The sequence below is a fragment of the Miniopterus schreibersii genome (genome assembly GCF_964146895.1).
Source record: "Miniopterus schreibersii genome assembly, chromosome: 1".
Taxonomy (NCBI): Eukaryota; Metazoa; Chordata; class Mammalia; order Chiroptera; family Miniopteridae; genus Miniopterus; species Miniopterus schreibersii.
In genome coordinates this window covers 83959062-83979895 of record NC_138101.1, presented here as the reverse complement: position 1 = coordinate 83979895, position 20834 = coordinate 83959062, and the positions used below count along the sequence as shown (strand labels likewise).

Here is a 20834-nt window from a genome sequence, read left to right as displayed (position 1 = left end):
TGTGGTGATCATTTTGCAATATAGATGTATATCAAATCATTATGTTGTACACCTGAAACTAATACAATGTTATAATCAATTATATCTCAATGTTTTTAAAAAGCTGGTCCTCAAAGTTCCACTTGACCTCCCCCCCCCAAATCTTTAATGAACAGCTTGAAATGAGGACATGCTGGGATTAAGGTTGATGTTGGGCTGAGCCCAATATCAGATGAGCCCCATGCATTTTAACTAGAAATAAAGTTTCCGAAACAATGACAGCATGTATCCTGCACAGTTAGGTCTCCGTAGGTTGTAGGGCTGTTCTTTGCTCACTCTGAGGATTCTGTCAGAATAAATAAATAAGCAGAAGTAACAAAATCAAACCACACACACACCCCAATCCAGCCAGAGAAAAACATAGCACAGCACAAAACCAATAAAGGCAGTGTGGAGAGGGTCAACATTGCAAAATGTTGTTTTGTAATACATTTGGAACCTCCTGAGTGTTTGATAGGTCATGACCTTGAGATTGAAACAGAAGTGCCATCTTTTTTCCTCCCCACTGAACCCATCATTTCTTCCAACTGCTAAATTTGAGAGAGAGAGTGAGAAGCAGAAAAAGAGAAGAAAAGGAAGCTCATTTGGAAGGAGCTGGATCCCAGTTTCCCTTGTTCTCAAAATGAAGTTGGTACATTTCCTGCTGCTGTATTTTTTGAATGGTCAATAGTACCTTTGTTTCCTGCTTTTCCCAGAAGGGCAGGCATAGCTTTCTTTTTTGTTTACTTGGGGGGAGAGTGGGTTGTATGGATATATTTATAAACTGAGAAATAATTTTAATACCATTAAATTCACCTTTTCAAAGTGTACAATTCAGTGGTTTTTAGTATATTCTCATAGTTGTACAACCATCACCAGTATATAATTCCAGAACATTTTCATCACGCCAAAGAGAAACCGTTCCCATTGTCCATTCTCCCTTTTTCCCAGGAGCCCATGGCAAGTATCAATCTGTCTCTATGAATTTGCCTTGTCCTGGACATTTCATATAAATGGCATCATACAACATGTGGTCTTCGGTGTCTGGATTCTTTTATGTAGCTCAATGTTTTCAAGGTTCATCATGTTCTCTCATGCATCAGTACATATTCAGGGGTGAATAGTGTTCCACTGCACAGATATACCATATTTTGTTATCCATTCATCAGATGCTAGACACTTCCACTTTTTGTTGGATTCACTTTTTTTTTTTTGATGGATTGTTTCCACTTTTTTGGCTATTATGAATAATCCTGCTATGAATGTTCACATACAAGTTTTTGTGTGGACGTACGTTTTCAATTCTCTTGAGTATATACCTAGGACCAGAACTGTCGGATCATAGGGTAACTCTACGTTTAACTTTTTAAGGAACTGCCAGACTGTTCAGACTGTTTTCCAAAGAAGCTGCACCATTTCACTGGCCCACCAGTAATGTATGAGGATTCTAACTAATTTCTCTGCACCCTCACCAACATTTGTTATTGTCCATCTTTTTTACTATGTAAATTTCAGTGGGTATAAAGTGGTATCTCAGTGTGGTTTTGATTCGCATTTCCCTAAAGACTAAGACTCTTTCCATGTGCTTATTGGCCCTTTGTACATCTTCTTTGAAGAAATGTCTTTTCAAATCTTTTGCCCATTTTTAATTAGGCTATTTCTGTTTTAATCATGGAGTTGTAACAGTTCTTTATAAACTGTGGATACAAGTCCTTTATGTGATTTGCAAATATTTTCTCACATTTTGTAGACTGTTTTTTTAGTTTTTAGAGAATGTCCTTTGAAGCACAAGAGTTTTTCAGTTTCGATGAAGTTCAATTTATTTTTTCTTTTGTTGCTTGTGCTTTTAGTGTCACAGACTATAAAGCTGCTGCCTAACCCAAGGTCACAAAGATTTATGCCTCTTTTCTTCTAAGAGTTTTATAACTTTTAGCTCTTAGATTTGAGTCTCTGGTCCACTTTGAGTTAATACTTTTATATATGGAGTAGGAGTTCTACTTCATTCTTTCTGCCAGCTTTCTTTTTGTGTCTTTCAATCTGTTTGTGAGACTGCAGTCCTCGCATCATTTACCTCAGTACAAGTCACAGCTTCAAGGTAAGAGAAGCAGGTACTGTTTCATTTTAACAAAATGAAATTACTGGGGAGGCAATAAACAGGGCAGTGGTGAAGAGCACAAGTTCTGAAGCCAGAGTCTATCTCAACCATACTACTGACAAGCTGTGAGACTGAGTCAAGTTATTCTCTTGTCTGTACTCAGATTCTCCTTATCTTAAAATCAGGAGAGGAAAAAACAGAGTGTCTTCAGAGAGCTGTAAGGATTAGGAGAGAATACAGGCCAAGAACTCAAACAGTGCATGGTCCCTGGTGGGCACCCAGTACATGTTAGCTATTACCATCCAATTATATTAATCCTAGGGCTACAGTTTTCAAAGAAATATAGGTCTCAAAATATTAGCAGAGTGAGCCTGGGTGGGTGATGTGGCTTCCAGGACAACGTCTCTGATTTTTCCAGGTGGTGTCCTTGCATCCCAGATCCCCCAGCTGGGAACCACCTGATGCTGATGGTCATATCTGTCCTGTGTACAAGTCAGTCATTGTTTTGTTTTCCACAGACTTGCAAGTTTCCAAAGACAAATTCTAAACAGGTGCCAAATTTCCATGCCACAAAAAAATGAATCTTGAATTTTCTTGAGTAATGCTCCACTCTCTTAGACTCAAAGCTGCATTTTAAGAGCAAAGTATTCTTTCTCTATAGTATTTTTCTTTTAGCAAAAGTGCTGGAAATACTTTATAAATGCTAAAGAGAGCAGGATTAATTCCCTCAGTCTCGATTTTTTTCAGAAATTTCTTACACGTTCCATAAATTTTAGGAGACCCCATTCAAGCCATGTAAACTCACATCATAAACAACTGTTAAGTCCCTCTTCAAGCAAGAGCTTTCTCTTTTACTGTCAATCTCCAATTATCCAGGTTTGGACAGGTTTCCATTCAGAAGTTATTTCCCATCTGTTAGAAAACTTCTGGAACATCTTCCTTCCTACCCTCACAACTATCCCCCAAATTAGTGTGTGTTTAGCAACTTCAAATTTCTTTTAATATTTGCATATGAAAAATATAATTAGATGGGAAATCTTCTGGGATCAAATCCAGTATGGGTTGATTACTGAGTTCTCACAGGGTTTTAACAAACATCAGGATCTGTTCATCCAGAGCGCTGTTCCCCTTTCACCTGGAAGGGGAGCTGCTCTGCTTCTACAATGCTGCTTTGGCTTAAAGGAGGTTTCAGGATTCCTCTTAAAAATTCCTTTCAGCCCGGCCAGGCGTGGCTCAGCGGTTGAGCGTCAACCTAGGATCCAGGCGATCGGGGTCCGATTCCCAGTCCGGGCACATGCCCGGGTTGCGGGCTCGATCCCCAGTCGGGGGCGTGCAGGAGGCAGCCGATCAATGACTCTCTCATCATTGATGTCTCTATCTCTCTCTCTCCCTGTCCTTTCCTCTCTCTGAAATCAAAAAAGATATCTTTTTTAAAAATAATAATAAAAAAAATTAAAAATTCCTTTCAGACTTTGATTCTTAGCTATAAACACACACTTCAATATTTGATACCTTTTTTAGGGGATGTAAAGTACAGCATACAGAATACAGTCAATAATATTGTAATAACCATGTACAGTATCAGATGGGCACTAGACTTATCAGGGGAATCACTTCACAAGTTATATAAATGTCTAATCGCTATGCTGTACACACGAAGCTAATATAATACAGAATGTCACTGTAATGGAAATTTTTTTAAATTTTTAATATTTGATACCTCTTATAAAAAAACAAAAATTGGTTTATTCACCTTGCTCATTTGCCCAGTCCACCCTCAACTGAAGGCAACACTTGTCCAGGTTCCAGGGCGCTTATTCATTTTTCCTAGGACACCCCTTGTGAGTCATTTTTGTTCAAACAGAGCTGCGTCCCTAGGCCCTATTTCATCCCAGAGCCCAAGCTGAGAGCAAAGCAGCCTGAACTCCACCCTCGGGACATTCCTCACTCAAGAAAACACATTTTCCTCTTCCAAACTGACTTCAGAAAGACTATACTAGGGTATCTCTCTAAGCTAATAAAAGAGCAGAACCACTGGGTGAGGTGAGGCCAGAGCCCCTGCCAACAGGACAGCGGGTGCTCCCTTAACCTCTTTCTCTGCTGCTTCCCCATCCTAATCCTCCCGAGGGGCTGTTTTAAGATCTAATTTCTCCAGGTCTCAATAAAGCCACATCCTAGTTTTAGCCTCAGTGGAGATGGGGGGAAAGGAGGAGGAGGGGAGAGAGGGAGGGAGGGAGAGAGGGGAGGGGAGAGGAGGGAGGAGAGGGAGGCACTGGCAATGCTCGTGGCATAATATTATTTGACAAAAATGAATCAGTGACAAGTTACTTCAAAGGCCAGGTGAGGCTACCTGCATTCAACCGCCTGCAGCTGCAGGAAATGAGCCTGAAGAGCTAAAGATACTAAACAACACAGGGCTTCTTCATTTAAAAAAAAGGAATAGCTCCAGCTGACATAGGACATACCTGCTGGGCTATTTACCTGGCCTGCGACACCATAGCATAATCCTTCTGCATGCTGAAAGAGTTACTGACGGTTCTACACAGTGAAGCCTTCTGTGCAGGTAGGGTGGCCTAGCATCCCAGTTTGCCTGGGACTGTCCCAGTTTCAGCCCTGATGTGCCCAGACGTCAGAGGCCTCCCTACCACCATCTGCAGCTGGCCTCCTCTCCCTCATTCACTTTACCCCAAACCAGCCAGGACAAGAGAGGAGGCCAGAAACTAGCTAAGAAGTCCCTGAGGCAGAACTTTCTGGATCTTAAAGAGCTTTGACTGGTTAGATTCAGCACCATTCTCAGAGAGAAGAAAGCCCCTTCAGTTGTTCAGCCAGAGAGTCTACACCCTCATAGAAGCCACCAGATCACATTTTGGGTCAGGTCATAGACTATTAGCTTAATGGAGGACCCCAACCCAAAGTTTCCAAAAGTTTGGTCTTCAGACCATCTGCATTAGAATCACCTAGTGAGACTGATAAAAATCTAGTTCTCTGGGCCCACCCCACACCTGCTGGATCAATTCACTAGCAATAGGGTTCAGAAATCTCCATTTCTTAGGAAAGCCCCAAATGTACCCAGTACATACTGAAGTCTGAGGACTACTCTCTGACTGTTTCTTCCTCCACACCCTCACCTGCACCCTCAGCCTGCTACATGCCAGGGCTCATTGAGCATTCCAGTATCAGGAATCCTCAGGTTAAGCACAATCAGGAGAGAAGTGAACTTGATTAGGGGCCTGCCTTTGTCCAGTCTTCTAAATCCCCCTCTCCTTCCTCAGCAACCCATTACATTTGCTTGCCCTATGGCTAGACAAAGCTCCCCTGAGGGGTCTCTGTGTTCCAAAATTACTTCCAATTTCTCTTTCCTCAGCCATCTAATCTTTTATTCAAAACTACACTGCAGTATGCTATTAGAAAGCAATCTGGATGAATTAATTCATACTTAGGGCAAAATGACTGGTATAATGTCTTACTCTCATTGGGGAGAAGCTACTTATTAATTAATGGACATCTAGGGAAAACACTTTTGGAGTTTATAGGGTTCTTCCTTAAGTCAGTGCTTTCTGCTGACTTCCCTAACTGGCATAAAATCTTCCTGATCTGGCAAGAAAAATATCCTAAGATAGCTATTACATCACTCCTTATAACATATACCTACAGGGAAGTGATTAAAGCATGGTCTTTGGTTGTAGGCAGACATGGGCCTAAGTCTTGGCTCCACCACTTATTGGTCATGTCACTCTGGACAATGTACTTAACTTCTTGCTCATAAAACTGGAGATAATTATAACTCTTCATAAGATTGTTAGAATTCAATGAAATAATTTTTTCAAAGCACCTGGTATCTCATACTTAACAAAAAATTATTACTAGCATTATAAAAGAATGTATATAGTAAATATTCATCCAAATAACTTTGCTGTATTCAACTACACAAAACTATTCTTGTGTGATTAGTCTTCATGCTTAATTGTCCATATAGCCTTGGTGTTCATTTACAACTCTAAAAAACTAGGAAAAACATTGGTCATCATCAACCTGGTTTTGCCTTGGACAAGTAGAGATTTGTAGAATTAGTCCAGTTTACCAAATGATCCTGTTTAGTGTTTAAGAGTACCGTGGCTATGGTTGCTAATTTCCTCCTGGCTTTTCAGCCTTTAAAATCCATTCAAAGTCCCGACTACTGACTCACTGGCTACTTCCTATAGGAAAAACATAACTGAACATGTGAAGAGGAGCTGAGCATGAAGCTCCTCTTTGCCCCACACCCACACCCAGGGTAATGGTGATTATAATCATAAAGGACAAGGTTGAAAGGCACATCCAACTGGCTTCTTCACACAGTAGAAACTGAGACAGTCTTGCACTGTTGGGACAACTAATGACACTGTCCCAAGTCACACTAAACACTTAGAAAATGTGTCCATCTTCTGCTGGGAGTTTCCAAGACAAAGAAGAGATGGGCACATAGAAGAAATAGCCATCTGAGGTAGAAGGAGTTGATGGCCTTTAGGTTCCTACCAAGCTCAACATTCGGTGGCCCAGAAGATAAACCTGAGGGGCTCCCCCAGAAGACAAAGAGAAGTAATCTTTAAAATAAATGGGCCATCAACTATGCCAGAGACCATGATTGCAAAGTAAATAAATACATAGTGACTACGCCATGCACAGCTTATAGAAAACCCAAAAGAGGAGCCAGGATTCAACAAGATGTGGGAGGGGGAGGCGAGGCGGACTAGAGGCAATGAATAATGACAGAAACACAAGATGGCAAGTTAGAGAATTAGAAAAGATACTCATGGGACAGAGTCTCTGCCAAGAAAACAACTACTATTATCCCAGGCACTAGAAGTAAGCAGAATGAAATTAAATTTCCCAAAGTAAATAGCACACCACTATCCATGACTTCATGAAATTCTTATACAGGACCTATTCCTACTTGATTCTGTATGTTCAATTGTGATTAAGTCTTCAAATCTGTTCAAAAGCAATTCAGTAACAAAATTCCAAGAACACACGTTGTCATCTCTAGTTGCAATATATACACAGAGCTTGCAGATGTTAAGAGCAGTGGCTGGCCCAAGACTTTTCATAATCAGGTTATACAGCACTAGTGGAATTATTTCTAGGAACCTAAGCCAAGCTCTAAAGGCTATAATTCAAGGTAATATGGAGAAATTAGAGAAAGACATTTTCATTAGCATGAAGCTTTAGAATTGTGGCCAAAGATTTGAAAGGAAATGCAAAATCCAATCAGGTAGAATGAAATGACTATATAATGCTGCCAAGAACTAAAGAAATGCAGAATGTAATCAAGCAGTGGAGGAAATTAGCTGCAACCTGGATGAGGTTGCAGATGTATGTCTACCCAAACCAGATGACAAGAGGACATACAGATATCAACCCAGCAGACCAAGGCTGAAAATCTATCACATCTGAAGGGTGTGGACTGCTATTTGTTTTCATAACAACTATACAGGGCTTAGCCTCTTGTTTATTAAAAAAATGTCTTAACAATTCAAAAACACCCTGGACATATGCCTCCTCAATCACAAGTCTCTGCCCAGTAACCTCAACAATTAGCATGGCAGCCTCAGCCTACCTCACACCAGAGATATTTTTCTGGTAATGAGCATGTCTTGATAACCCTAAGAAGATTTTGAATTACATATAGAGATATTAAAGTAAATAAAAACAATAGTATTAATAGTTTTGTGTTAAATTCAGAAGAAACTTTGTACATCGGGTATTAAACTGTATGGAATGCTAGGGAATCTGACATCTTTGAAAATATGCCAAATTGTAGCTGATTTTAGACTTGTGGTTGAGTAGAAGGTGAAAATGTGAGTATATTAGCAAATGGTATTAGAATTTTTAGGGAAATGAGAAATCCACTCTACTAATAAGTTTAATTTTTAACTTTACAAGGATTATTAAGGACTTAAAGTGCTGTTTGCTACAGCCTTTAGCTTTACTTTAGTAGGCATTTGCAGCGATTAAAAAGAAGATTAGATATATTAATTTACAAATGCAACTTTAGATGTTTAAGGAAATGTGATTAAGTTATGAATTAAATCAATTAATGGGAATTTAGTCTATACAACTTGAATTTGTTGACCAATATTTAAAGCAAACATCCAAAAACTATTTGTTTTTATTTTATACATTACTTGCTAGGTTTATATACAGAATAACAAGATATTTTAGGTAAAATAAGGCATAAAATAAGAATAAATCTAGTTTTCAACTTAAATAAATCAGTATTAACTAAATAGTAATAGTCATTGAAAGCTAACAGAATCTAGTCATGAGAAGACATCAAACAAATGTAAAATAAGAAGTATTCTATAAAAAAGAAAGAAAATTGGCCTAGACTGCTAAAAACTATCACTGTCATAAAAGAAAAAAAAAAGAACTGTTCTAAATTAAAGGAGACCAAAGGGACATGACAATTCAATAAAATGCATGATCGGAGATTTTCTTTTGTAAAAATGACATTATTGTTTCAATTAGTAAAATCTGAATGAGGTCTGTAGATTAGAGAGTACTACACTATTAATATTAATTTCCCCATTTTGAATACTGTATGGAACTTATGTAAGAGAATCCCTTTGTTTTTGGGAAATACACAGTGAAGTATTTAGGGAAAAAAGACAGCATGTCTGCACTTATCTCATTGGCTCAGGGGAAAACTGAAAGACAAAAGGATAAAACAAATGTATTAACATGTCATCATTTGGAGAATCTGGGTGAAAGGTACACAGAGAAAGGATTATTTAAAGTATGTTGAGCTTTCCTCTACTTTGAACCCAAAGTTTATTACAGCCCTTCAGATGAGAGCTCTGGAAACAAGAGTGTGGAGAGCCCACAGCAAATGCATGCCTCAAGGTTTAACCCAACAGGGCAGGATAGTCAGGAATATCACTCCACCCACCCCACCCCCTTCCGCAGAATTCCTCTTCTGGAAAATCTCCCTCTTGACCTAATAGCAAATGCTTCCAGGTAGAAGGTAGGTCCCGGCCCCGGTATCCACATTTCAACCCCAGCCAGGCCAGGACTAAGTTGTGAATCACTCTTTGTAACTGGACAAAGGCCTTATTCAGTGGGGAAACTTGTAGGAACAGCAATTCTCTTAGCATTCTCCTTGGTAATATTACCCATCATTCCTAAGCATTCCCTACTGGTGGTGTTCCCAATACACAGACGTCTGACTTCAAATGTGCCTGGCCCTTTCCTGAGGCTGTGACCAGACAGACCAACCCAATGCAGCTCCACCCTGGGCTGTACCAACCCCATCTATTAGTACAACCTAAGCCACCCCCTGTTCTGTAACTACACAGACTCTTCCACTTGCCTTATGCTAAGGGTACCCACCATGACACCACCACAGTGGCTCATGACTGCCTTCCCTCTCACCTCCTAGTAGAACTACCTCCCCAGGGGGCACAACAGAGCACTCAGGGCAGAACAAGAGAACACAGGAGTCAACAGCAGACTAAAGGAGACAAAGAAGTTTTCTAACAGGATCAATTATTAAAAATCAAAATGAACATCTAAGGGAAGTTGTGGTAACCCCTTCTCTAAATTCTTTAAAGTCACATGGGAGAATGTTTTACTCTGAATATTTCCAGTTTTTCCATGTCTGAAACCAACTATACAAGGTGAGGCAAAAGTAGGTTTACAGTTGTTTGTATGGAAAATAATACAATAATAAATAATAATGCAATAATAAACTGTGTTTCCCATACTCACAACTGTAAACCTACTTTTGTCCCACCTTTATAACCCTGAAGTGCTTATACATCGGTGAATTTGAGACTAAGGATGTGTGTGTGTGTGTGTGTGTGTGTGTGTGTGTGTGTGTGTGTGACTGAGGCATGGAAATACACAACAATTACCTTACCCTTTTATTAATTCAACAAGTGTTGACTAAGCACGTTTTATGTGCATTGCATAATGAAAGCTGGGAGAGGAGGGGCTTCCAAACACATGCAGACATGCCGGTTAAAATTTAAACATGAAAAGTGCTTTATTAATTACAGTTGACCCGTGAACAACACGGGTTTCAACTGGGTAGGCCCACTTATACACAAATTTTTTCAATAAATACTGTAAATGTATGTTCTCTTCCTTATGATTTTCTCATTAACATTTTCTTTTCTCTCAATTACTTTATTATACGAATACAATATAGAATACATATAACATACAAAATGTGTTAATTGACTATTTATGTTATCAACAAGGCTTCTGGTCAACAGTAGATTATTAGTTAAGTTTTGGAGAATCAAAAGTTACATGTAGATTTTTGACTACATGGTGGGGGTGGGTGCCCCCAACTCCCAAGTTGTTCAAGGGTTGACTGTACTTAGCACATCAGCTCAAAGAAATAAGTAATCTTTTAAGCAAACCACCCTACTTCCCAAGATCTTAGATGCCCTATCTATTCAATAAGTGAATTGAACCAGATGGCCCCTAAGGTTGCTTCCTGCCAAAAAAAAAAAAAAAAGTCTAGAATTTCTATCCTAGGACTTATCCCCATTATACATACATCACAAGCCAGATCAGGATAAGAGAAACAGCCTAAAATAGGGCCATTTCAGAAAACTTGACATCTAGTTTTTCTCTTTTAAGCAGAAGAGAAATGATAATTAGTCAATCAGAAAAAAAAGTTATGATAATTCAAACGAGGTGCTGCAGAAAACTCAGATAAGAAGAGGATCTTTGTTCTGTTTCTCCTGTGACTATTAAGAACAGGTAACGTTCTCCAGTCCCCGCGATGCAGAGGCAGCTGAGGGGCACTCGTGCCCTGCAGGGAAGCAAGGCAGCACCTGCGGGAGCTGTCACTCTTGCCTTTGTGTTCACCCCTAAGAAACAAAGACCGTCATCAGCCCTCAATTTCCTAGTTAGCTTCCCTTTTTTCCGCGGTTAGGAACTCCTGCAGGCTAAGCTGAAGGGCCTGTTGGCACCTGGAGAAGCCTGTACTTGGCCCCTTCTCCCGTCTGTAACCCAGTGGCCTGCCTCATGCTGCTCCAGAAATCCAGCTGCCCCACTGAGGTGACCCTCCCTCCCTGGCCCGCTGAGCCTCCCAGCAGCCCTCTCTGCTCCAACGAAATCAGACTGGACTAGGGGCCTGGTGCTAACCCAAGTCCCATCATTAACTGTCTGTGGGACCTGTAACTACCTATTTAACTTCATGTGCCTCTTAACTCCCCTGCAAAATAAATGTTAACATGGGGCCTATCATTCAATGGAAAAGTATGCAAAATCAAATGTTTTAAATATATAAAATGTCCTTTCAAATTATAAGAAGATCATATATTCCCCAATAACTAAAGAAGTAGCTTAAAAGGCTAATCACAGAAGAAGTAAAAATAGCCAACAAAGATTAAAAAATGCTTAATAATTAATCACAGAATTGAAAAAACACCATTTGATACTATTTTTCATCCAACAGATTTGTAAAATGTAAAAGATTGTATTAGCAAGAGTGTGGGAAAATGGGAATTCTCACACATGTTGGCTGGGAAGGTAAATTATTAATGCCTTTTAGTGGGGATTTGGTAGTATCCAACAAAATATTAAATATGCATGCTTTTGATCTGGCAAAATCTCTTGCAAGACTCTCCCAGAGAAATATTCCAAAATACATATGCGCTGAAAAAATTACATAAAGATGTTCAACGAGGCACTGTTTACTTAAATGTTTGTTAAATGAAGGGTGGTTAAATAAATTATGGAAATATAAAATATACTGTGGAATATTAAACTGCCATTAAAAAGAATTAAGTAGATCTACTTATTTGTTCTGACATGTAATATATTATGAAACTAGAGCCACTCAGGAAATATTTGTTGAATAAATGAATATCTTATTTATTTATATATTTTCACAGCATTTTTACATATTCTATCTCCTCTACTTCTTATGACAACCCTATTATATGAGCCAAGCAGATATTATTGTCCCCAGGGTAAGAACAGGGAAATTAAAGTTCAATATAGTTATAACTTGCCCAAAATCATAAACCTAAGGTTTATGGAGCCAAATGCAACTAGACCCCACAATCAGCACTCTTTGGTGGCTGACTCCCACTCCGCCTACAAGTAGGCCAGCCTGAGGGCAAATCAGGGAGCACCAAGTTTATAGGCAGCCTGAGGGCCGTTCACTAATTGCTTGTTGACCAGGGCAGAGTGATTCCTCTATTATCAGCAAAGCCTTCCATGAGATGAGGCTTGGCTCTCAGGACTTCTACCCAGGCCCACTGGCCACCTAACAACAGGTCTAAAAGGAGCCCATTCAATAACAGGTCGTTATGGAAACCCTACCTCCCCCTCCCCCTTGCCCCTGGAACAGAAAGGAGCAGGAAGAAAAAGAGGAGCATTTGTGAGGTGCTTGCTAAGAGCCAGGCATAATGAATAGGAAAAAATTCATCTGAGCCTTCCTTTACAAATCACCAAAAGAAAAAGACACTGTGCATTGTTGAAGTACAGGACATGCCTGCATGGCTGCTTCATCTAGGTCAGTCATAGCTGCAAAGGAAAGAGAGTTCACACGAGGTTCACCCCCATCCCTCCTACTAGTGAACGTGTCAGACAGCACGCATCTGGTTTCCATGTGGCCGCCAAGCCACAGCTGTGCAGTGTCCCTGCCGGCAACAGGTACTCACCTGTTCATGTCAGGAATATGCATGTCAGACACACATGAAAAAATTAACTGGCTGATTTGTAAAACATAAACACTTGTCCCAGATAAGCTCAAGAAGAGACAACGTGCTCAGAAATTTCCGACACTGTGCCCTCACTAAAATAGTCTTTTCACTTTTATTCATCCTACTCTTGCATTACGAGAAAATGGGGGAAATGGTGCTGAGTATGGGCATTGTTACCTTGGAACTTTCATCTTAATTATAGTTGCTCTTAGTTACCGTTGCTTAGTGATGAACACATTTGAAATAGATTTGTTGACTTTATTATGAAATACTCTGAAAAGACATTAGAGTGAATTCACCCAGGGAAAAATAGCAATGGACTGGTAAAGCAAAAATATTTTTAACTGATAAAGTACTCACAAAATTAAGGTATTACCAGATTCCAAAGATATTACTGATGGTCCACAGTAGCTTCATAACAGTGATCTATTATTTTTGGAACCACTTCAGATGCAGTTATCTAATTGAATGTCTCTGTGAGATGGGTCTTAGACTTTCAGTCAAAGCAAGATCCTACGCAGAAAAGCAATGGCTTCTGCATTTCCACGGGCCAGAAATATGCTCCATGGCTTAGCTTTGAACACTGCTTCTCTTCAAGATTTCAGGAGCAGCTGAGGCTTCTGGTGTGTTTTCAAGTCAGCAGGAAAAAGCAAGGGAAGCTTCCCTTCAATCTTTCCAAGAATATTTCTTTAGTACCTGTTAATAAAATCTGTGATAAAAGTGGAAATGGAATTCATTTTAAAATTACATGCTACACTCGTCTTTCCTGAAGCAAAAGCCCAAAGCCCGCCACTCACATCACTGAGACCATGACCTCCTTCTGCCTCCTGACAGCACCTGCCCTCCACACACAATTTCCGCCTCAGTAGCTGGGCATCTTCCACTCTGCTCTAGTCTTACCATCTCAGAAGAAGGGATCTTCTTTGGCAGAATAAACCCCTCCCAACTCTTGGATCTTTATGGTATTTTCCTTCTGTTCGAGTCTCTTTTCTTCCTGTTTTGAAAAAACTTCTCAAAAGAGGAGTCTCCACTCACTGGCTTTCCTTTCTCACATCCCACTCAATCCTCATCCCACAGCCATCTGACTTTACCTCATGATTTCCACTTCTAGTCACCATTTCTGTTGGTTCTAGAAAGACTTGGATTAAGAGAGTTGTATAATTTTCAGAAACCTATTCTTCTGCTACATTTATCTTTGTATTTGCAGAAATACTGCTAGATATTAAACTATTGGTTCTACCACCATGTTTCTCTAGTGCCCTGCTTCATTTAGCTCTGGAATGACTTACTTAGGCCTCATAGCCTACGAGTCTCCTAGTCTGCTTGAAGAAATCCCATGCTGTCCAAATTTTCTTTCTAAACACTTCCTAATCAGATGATCTCCCATCTCTGCTCAAAAACTACCTTGGCACTCCATGGTGCCCAGCATCCTTCCTTCCCAGTTTTCTCTACCACCTAAGTCCGCCCCACCCTAACCCATCTGCCTGGGGAATCCTTCAAATTTACCACAGTCCAAGCCCACATGGCTATGGTGAGAAGAATTAGCTCCTACTGAAGGAAGAAAGAGAACACCCACTGGGTGGGCACCTGTCCAGGAGACACTCTATCTGGTTGCCCAGCACATCTCAGGTTGCTTCACCAGTCTTGCTCACTCATTCACTTTGGCTGTCTGGCTCCACAGGCATTTGAACTTGAGGCCGTGGGTCTAATCTTTGTAGCAGCCTTCCTATAGCCACCCAAACTCAATTCATTCATGGATTCCTTCACTGAGCAAATATTTACAAAGCACAAATATTTATCAACGGGCTATGCCTTGCTTGTAGGCAGTAATGATACAATAACAACAAAAAATAATGACACTCTAATCTCATGAAGTTCATAGAATAAAGAATTATTCAAATACAGTAAAAATAAAATAAGTGCTACGAAGAACTATATACAGTTGACAGTAGAGAACTGGCCACATCAGGGAAGGCATTCTGTTGAGAGCTGAGAGCTAAAGGAGGACAAGGCATCACTAGGCTAAATTATGTGGTGGGAGGGTCGGGCAGACAAAGGTGGTACTTCCAGGAAGAGGGACATGTGCAAAGGTCCTGTCCTTCTCAAATTCTTTACCCAGTTTACCCACCGTTAGGAAGCATCCCTTCTAAGTTATGTTTCTTTTTAGCATGTCATACTGACTTCCAAATTAAACATGGGCTCCCATTGCAAAATCAGAGCAATCATTGTTTTGAAAGACTTAGGCTGAAATAATAGGGCCTAGGTTTTAAAACATATACTCACAAAAACATTATTTTAGGTTTCAATACCCTCGTTTGTTCGCAGCTTGCATCTTTTTTAAACTAAGGATTTATATCCGAGTACTGTAAGCATTCACTTCTCATCAACTCTCTGACAAATTCCACTCAGAACAGCTGCTACCATAAAGTTTAATTTGCCATTTCCCAAAAAAGTCACTTCGATGTAAAATTACTTTGCCTTCCTGCTAATATTTTACAACTAATTAAAACTGAAATGATGGACTAAGAGTCCCCCTCATTGGGCCCCATGCACAGGCCTGTACAACTACAGTATGTGGGGGAAAAACACTAAATCATGACGGCTGGGAACATACAACTTGTCTCCAAACATTTGCACTGCCAAGAATTGAAACTGGTGGGGATGTTTGGCAAATATAAAAATGAGATGTGAAAACTTCAGCACAATTATCTGTGTAAATCAATTTCCATCTTTCAAAAGTTCAAAAGATGAAGTCATTACATGCTCCTAATTAAGCTTTGTAGTAACCACTGTTTGTACACCTTTTGTACGAAAATCACAACTGAAGCCAACAGACTGGCAAATCACCTTATGGCATTTATTATTAGCCCACAAAATGAAAACTTTCATCAAATGTTTTCCTAGGTGCCTTAATTGTACAAGAAAATTAATAGGAAGTGGAATCAGGCCAACCTCTGGCTGCAGAACAAGGTTCCGTTGTCAAAACTCATTCACGCCAAGGTGGTACTCTACGTTCAAGAGAGGTGACGGGAATGTTTCTTCAGCCAAGCCAAGGAAAATTAATGACCATCAGTCAGAAATATATGGTCTGTTAGGGCAATGCCCTCAGCCCTGATCTTCATGGAGGGGCAGGAAAGGGAGTATGGAATGAAGGGGAGGGAGGAAAATAATGAGGTCGTCTGTCAGAAATCCACAGGACTCTGTCACTCTACACGATTTTTCCAAGTTCCCTGAAGCAATCTAGATCTAAATTACATTAAGTAAACAAAAGCTCTGTTTTTGCACATAAAACAACTCGCACAATGCATCCACCCTGCTTAAGTCAAAAGTAGTACTTAGTCACCAATGATGACAGGCACCCCCTGCGTTCTCCTCTTCCTCTGACCCTCATGTCCTAGCAGCTCCAGGGGATAAAACTCCCTCCAGGACTGGGCCTCATAAGAACGCTGGGTTCATCTTATGATAAAAGATACTCTTACTGCCCTAGTCGGTTTGGCTCAGTGGGTAGAGCCTTGGCCCGCAGACTGAAGGGTCCAGGGTTTGATTTCGGCCAAGGGCATGTACCTCGGTTGCAGGCTCAATCCCCAGCCCCGGTTGAGGCAACCAATCCATGTGTCTCTCTCACACTGATGTTTCTCTCTCTCTCTTCTACTCTCTCTGAAAAGCAATGGAAAAAATATCCTAGGGTGAGGATTATATATATATATATATATATATATATATATATATATATATATACTCTTACTTATGGTAAAGGTGCTAGCAATACAGCCAAGATGTGACTGTCCCTTTGACATATACACACCAAAAAAGACTTTCCTATTTGTTTTGTCTTTGGTTTATTAGTACACTATTTTCACAACAGACAGAGCGATCCTGTTAAAAACCTAAGTCACAAATCATATGTCCCTTCTCTGCTCAACACCCCCAGCAGCATCCCCTCACTCAGAGTTACTCCACTTCCACAGTCCCTATAATGGTTCACAGGCCCTTCACAAAGCCCCCACCACCCCATTCCCACCCTCTTTACCACCACCTTCCAGCTCACTGCCCTACAGCTGATCTACCACTCCCCTCTTCCTGCACTCCCCGCAGGCTCCCTGGCTGGCTCCTCTCCTGCAAGCTCCAAGTTCCTTGCATGCCCTTGCTATTCCCTTGGCCTAGGACTCCACAGGGCTCACACCCTCGCCTCCACCCAGTGTTGTTCAAATGTAAAAACGAGATTTTCCTGACCAGCTTATTCTAAATTGCAAGCTGCCCTCCAACACCCCCCCTCCCCCCACACACACAACCCACTGACACTCATCTCCCTTCCCTGCTTGATTTTTCTCTATAGTACTTAGCACTTTCTTAATACATTACCTACTGCTGTATGGTCTGCTTCTTCCCTAAGGAAACTTCCCTAAAGTGGAAGTTCCTTGAGGGCGGGGATTTCCATCTGCTTTGTTCACAGCTGTAATCCCAAGAACTTAGGACAGTGCCAGCCTCATAGCAGATGTCCCATCAATGTTAATTAAACGAATAAATTCCACCACTGAATAAATGAGGGAGTGACTGAATTCCCACCATCAAGAAATGGGACAGCCCGGTCAGACGTGGCTCAGCAGTTGAGCATCGACCTAGGATACAGGCTATCAGGGTTCGATTCCCGGTCAAGGCACATGCCCCGTTGCGGGCTTGATCAATGACTCTCTCATCACTGATGTTTCTATCTCTCTCCCTCTCCTTTCCTCTCTCTGAAATCAATAAAGATATATTTAAAAAGAAAGAAAAAAAAAGAAATGGGACAGAGGAGGCGAGCCAGAATTGCAGGCAGAATTCAAGCCCAATTTTACTTTCAGCCCAGTCAGCTTCCAAGAAGCCTGGGATTAAAAGACTGTACAATCCAGGGTGGATTTTTGCTCATGTTCATGTTCTCCACTTGGCAATCCCTCCATCCCCAATGCCAAGCTTCCGGTTATGAACTAAGCTTCTGGTTCTGACTCCAGTATAATATTTAAAATCCATTCGTCTCCAGAGTGCTTTGACACCCAGTGACCACCTACCCACTGCCATCTCCCAATACCACACAATGTCCCTGGGCCACTGCTCATGTCGCAGGCCATGAGGACAGAGATACCCATCATTGACAAACATCCAGCATTAATCCAGAACAGAAAAAGCCAAAAAGAAAAAGAAAAGCATATCATTTCATCCAAACATTCAACTAGCTGGCCAAGTGTGGCTCAGGTAACATACTTGGTTCCAGGCACAAACCCCACTCTGAATTCATGAACCTCAACAGTAATTTAACTTCCTATTCTGGTGAAAATAAAGAGAGAGATGCATCAAGTTCTAGTCCAGGAGCCCAGTGACCACAAATCTTTTCCTATTTATTCTGCTAAAGTGAAAAGTGACTTTGGAAGAAATAAATTCTGTGTCCATTTCCTTGTTCGTAGCAATATGAATAAAAGAGAACCCAAAACAGAAAAGCAACACCACCTTATGTACTTAGAACTGAAGTTTTGGTCCCCTTAGTCTCAGCCTCTCTTTTCAGCCTTTGTGGATTTTCTCTGGCCTACAATCCCAGATATGCATCTTCTAGCTCATAAACATGTAATGATAATCAGTCAGACAGTTTACACGCATTATTTTATGTAACCCTCAAAACAACTCTAGGAATAGGTGCTATTATTGACCCTTATTTTACGTATGGAAACTGAGGTTGGCCAGATGAGGTGACTTTCCAAAGGAGTCCAGAGCTCAAATTGAAATATCTGACTTCAAAGCTTAGGCTCTTTACAACCACACTGTAAATACAGCAAGGTTACAAAGGCTAATGTATTACCAATTAACTTCTTGAAATAAAAGTACATACAGAAATAAAATGCAAGTCTTTACAGCATAAAAGATTCAGGACTGCACTTATATTTGTTAGAAAGTACATAATGTAATAAGGCCACATAAAACAGAGTAAGCAAAATAGGAAATCCATAATGAGCATATACATAATATATATGTTTTTGGAAATGTTTCACCTTCAACGTTTTTGAGAATTTACTAACAATTAACTTGATGATAGAGAACAATTCCCCCTTTCAGAAGAGAACATCTTATATTATTAATACATACATAAAATAGTCTTTAAAGCAAACACCAACATCAAGTTTAGAAAGTGAGTTATGCATAAATAAGCTATAACATTAACTTTCCTCTATCTGCTGCACTCACAAGCCCCCACAGCCTGTATGTTTAGAAACTCACAACAGGAAACAGAGTATGAAAAAAAGCAGCACAATTCTCAACATTGTCAAAATATTAGAGGCGATGGGTGTGCACTTGAAACATCATCAAATAAATCTCCACAGTAAGAGTCTCTTTAGTATTCACCATGAGGAGTTCTTTTAATTGAAGTTTAAAGCTAATAGAAAAAAAGAATTTCCCTCTCAAACTCTCATTTAAAATCTAAATCTCACAGAAAATCTAAAATAATTTTAAAATGCATTCCAATGTCAAAAATATACACCAGTACTTTTGAAATCTTGAGTACTATGCTTATAAGTTTAACGCTTCAGCTTTAAAATTCATACTTGAATCCCACTGCATTGCTAAGGTTCAAAGAATAGCCGCATGTGAAAAGAAGACCCGAACAGCTGGGTGGGTAGAGCGTTGCCCAGTTCTAGAAAGAAAGAAACAGACCGAGCAAGGGACACCTTGGAAAAGCAGTGTCAGGTAGTCATCAATACTCCCATAGATAGGGAGCTGTGCCCTGTTCTTTAAAATACTCGTTTTTCTCTTTTTCTCTCCCAATCAACCCTCTACAGAGACTAACCCCCGCTGTATGATGAGGACAGAGGTGCAGTGGGTCCCCAGCCACCTGTCTTTGCTGCCTCTCAAAAGCCAGCTGGGTAACTACACTGCAGTCTCAGGTGGGGCCCGAAAATCCTATTTGAAAACAAAGGTTTTTAGAAAAGTTAAAAATGTCCATTCACACCACAAGGTGGAATTTCTTAAGTCACAAAAACAGAAAGGACCGGTAGAAGCTACAAGGAAAAAAAATTTTAGAGGCATTCATTTACTTGGGGGAGGGGGAATTACAGGCAAGTAACTGAAGAGAAGTAGGTGGTTGTTTCTTTAAAGGCCTGAAGAGCTTTCTGTTTGGCATCTTGCAGACGGGGTTGTAAGCATCGTGCAAAATGCAACCACGTATAAATGTACAAAGAGTGACCAAAAAAATTAATTCATGATTGAGACATCCTGGGGAGGCATTGAAAGTTAAAATCTGATTAGGAGGATGAAAAAAAAGCAGCGTGTTTGGGATTTGTTTTCAAAGTCAGAGGGTGGGAGGGTGGGGTTGGAGAAGGAACACTGTTTTTCTCAAAATACACATGAACTCAGTGGGTGGATAAGATTTCTGTCAATAAAGTTCACCTGGGAGAATAGGCTAACCAGGGACCCTGTCTACTGAGCACAAACCGGGACCAACACAAGCCTTATCACAGGACCCACCTGAGCTGCATGCATGAACTCATTCATTTTCGGTGCCCAGCACTTAACACATAAATGCCAAGGTGACAAAAGTAAGTCTACTCAACTGCCTCTTGAAACACAGATACAATTCTTCATTGCTTAATAAAAAAAATAAAAGAAGTTTTAAGAAAGTGAAGCTGGCCCGGCTGGGTGTGGCTCAGCGATTGAGTATGGACCTAGGATCCAGGAGATCTCGGTTCGATTCCTGTTCAGGGCACAAGCCCGGGTTGCGGACTAGATTCCCAGTTGGAAACGTGCAGAAGGCAGCCGATCAATGACAACTCTCTCATCATTGATGTTTCTCTCTCTCTCTCTCCCTTCCTGTCTCTGAAATCAATAAGGACATTTTTTTTAAAAAAAATGAAAGTGAAGCTATCTGAGAAAGTTTCATGATAAAATTAATAATTAAATTCTGAAATTGAAATATAAATCCTAAATTGTAGAAATTTATGATTATAAATTTCCATAGCAGAGTCTTTCAGTTGAACTAGACGTGAGGTCACAGT

The 20834-nt window shown here is 40.4% G+C and overlaps 1 protein-coding gene across 1 annotated transcript in view; it reads right to left on the bottom strand.

The window, feature by feature from the left end:
* The window catches only part of NEBL (nebulette), a 342430-nt gene that overhangs the window by 301416 nt on the left and 20180 nt on the right, over positions 1-20834 (bottom strand). The window lies entirely within an intron of this gene.